General features: G+C 38.5%; 1 protein-coding gene and 1 long non-coding RNA gene across 2 annotated transcripts in view; one reads left to right on the top strand and one right to left on the bottom strand.

The window, feature by feature from the left end:
- The window catches only part of LOC106520591 (uncharacterized), a 19,802-nt gene that overhangs the window by 11,813 nt on the left and 5,496 nt on the right, over positions 1-2,493 (top strand). The window lies entirely within an intron of this gene.
- zgc:153184 (capZ-interacting protein) overlaps positions 1-2,493 on the bottom strand; it is a 16,068-nt gene that overhangs the window by 8,353 nt on the left and 5,222 nt on the right. The gene's annotated exons all lie outside the window — the stretch shown is intronic.

Below are 2,493 nucleotides of genomic sequence, written 5' to 3'. Positions count from 1 at the left end.
AATATATTTACTGAGAAAAATGGTGACATGTTCAATACTTATACTTATTTTACCCACTGTATATACAGTATATTCACATGTTTACATTTATATATATTCATTTACAGGCAGCTGCTGGGTAAAGACCAGGACCACTCATTGTCCAAATAAGATCTGAAGTAGTATTTACATAATGTTTGTGTATAATAGAAATACACCAATAAACTTTATTTTAATCATCTTTAGCTTCAAAGTTACTGAGTGGTCTCAGATTTTACGATGTAATTTTTCACAGCATTTCACAGAAGCATGATCTGATGTAAGTTTTTTCTTTTAATGTTACTGAGAATGAAAAATTATTACTTTAAACTGGTGGAAAGAACCAGATGATTATCAGTCCTACACATGCTTCACTCAGCTGGGACCCCCGAGCTCGGCTCTTGAGTGGGAAACTATGTTTCTCCACCAGGGAGGGCAGGAGAAACTATTTTTGGGGCTCAAGGCTTGGGAAAAAGCCCCAGAGCCGTTCAGGGAGCCTGGATCCCAGTTGGACCACATCTGAAGCAAACTGTAACGTAGCATGAAGAGCATGAGAGAGTGTCTAAACAAGAAACATCATAACTAAGGAGAGCTTATCATATATTAAACATGCTACAGTATATCTAAAGAAGCTACGTCCTCAGTTTGCTGATGTAAACATTAATCCCTGCAGAGTTTCCAGACTGTGGTCTTGTATGGAAGCACGAGGTCGACCGTATGACCAGCCGCTGTGAAAGAAGAAGAGACCCAGACTGATCACACAAAGCCCGGTTCTGTCTCTTCCTGTTTCTACAGGCAGGAGAGAAAAAACACGATATTAAATTCAATAAATACCAACAAATCTGCTTGATATGAAACCAGCAGTCGGCTCATAACAAAATAACTTAAAAATAAAAAAAAAATCCCCTGACAGTGCAGAATGTTTTACTGCTAATTACTAAACTGGAAAAAACTTCAAGATAAAACAATCAAAAGCTAAAAATGAGCAAAACAAAAACTTAAAAATAGCTAAATTGGAGCTGAAATTTGTAGATAGTATTAAATTGGCTTAGCAAAACATTAAATTTAGCAAAATTGTAACTAATTTAGCAAAACATTTATGCTGAAATAAATTTAAAAAGATCTTAATGTATTTTTATTAAAACAATGTAAATAATGTTGAATATTTCAAAACAAACAGTTACAAAAACTAAAGTTACAGCTAAGACGTCATAAAAGAGCTCAACATTCTAATGAATACAGGAATAAAACTGTTGTTAATGCTTAGAATCAAAACAACGTATGATTTGTATTATAAATAACATTAAAACAGCTCAGAGCATCTCTGCAGACTGTAGCTCTGCCACATGGAAGAGCAAACGAAAACTGCCTCTTCGTGCCTTTAAAACACAAGGTGTTTGTGAACCATCTGACTTTTCCACTCATGAGGAAATCTAAACAATCTCACAGACACTGATTTTGTCCCAGTGGCAAAGAAAAACACGGTGTGCTGCCTAAATGACTACCGCCCAGTCGCCCTAACTCCCATCATCCAAATGTTTTGAGAAATTCATCATCCCTCACATCAGATCCACCATTCCAGCCAACGTCCATCAACACCAATTTGCCTACAGGACCAACAGGTCGACASAGGATGCTGTGATCACAGCTCTCCACTCAGCCCTCACCCATCTAGGCCAGAAACGTTCATATGTAAAGATGTTGTTTGTTGACTTCAGTTCAGCTTTTAATAGTCATTCCACAAAACCTGATGAAAAACCTGAGTGATCTGGGCCGAAGCAGGTCACTATGTTTATGGATATTGGACTTCTTGAGCAACAGACCCCAACACGTCAAGACGGGAGACAGCAGATCTTCAACTCTCATCTTGAACACAGGTACCCCACAGGGATGTGTCCTCAGCCCCCTTCTTTACTCACTCTTCACATATGATTGCTCTCCCATTCACACCCTCAAAAACATCATCAAGTTCACTGATGACACCACCATTGTGGGATTGATTTTGAACAACGATGAGTCAGCCTACACGGAAGAGGTCCGGCACTTGGCAGTATGGTGTAAGAACAAAAACTTGGAACTGAACACAAATAAAACCAAGGAGATGGTCATGGATTTAAGAAGATCCACCCATACCGAGACCACGGCCCTCCTCATCAATGGATTTCACATATCCCATACCCTCTAAAAAGAGATTCAGACAACTGAAAGCAAAGACTAACAGGTTGAATCACAGCTTCTTTCCTCAAGCTGTGAAAGCCATGAACCCTTCAGCCATCATGTATAGATTCTACTGCCCATGTATAGATTTTTATTTATTTTTTGTTATATTTTAAAAATTGCTGCCTGTGAGAGGATGCTAAACTGCATTTCACTGTTTTAACACTGTCCTTGAACATTGGGCCTCATGCAAAAACCGTTCGTACGCACAGATTTGTTCTTAAGTTGTGCGTACGAGTGATTTAGGAGAATTTGTGG

Source organism: Austrofundulus limnaeus, unplaced genomic scaffold (assembly GCF_001266775.1).
Source record: "Austrofundulus limnaeus strain Quisiro unplaced genomic scaffold, Austrofundulus_limnaeus-1.0 Scaffold94, whole genome shotgun sequence".
Taxonomy (NCBI): Eukaryota; Metazoa; Chordata; class Actinopteri; order Cyprinodontiformes; family Rivulidae; genus Austrofundulus; species Austrofundulus limnaeus.
This window is presented reverse-complemented; position numbering and strand designations above follow the sequence as displayed.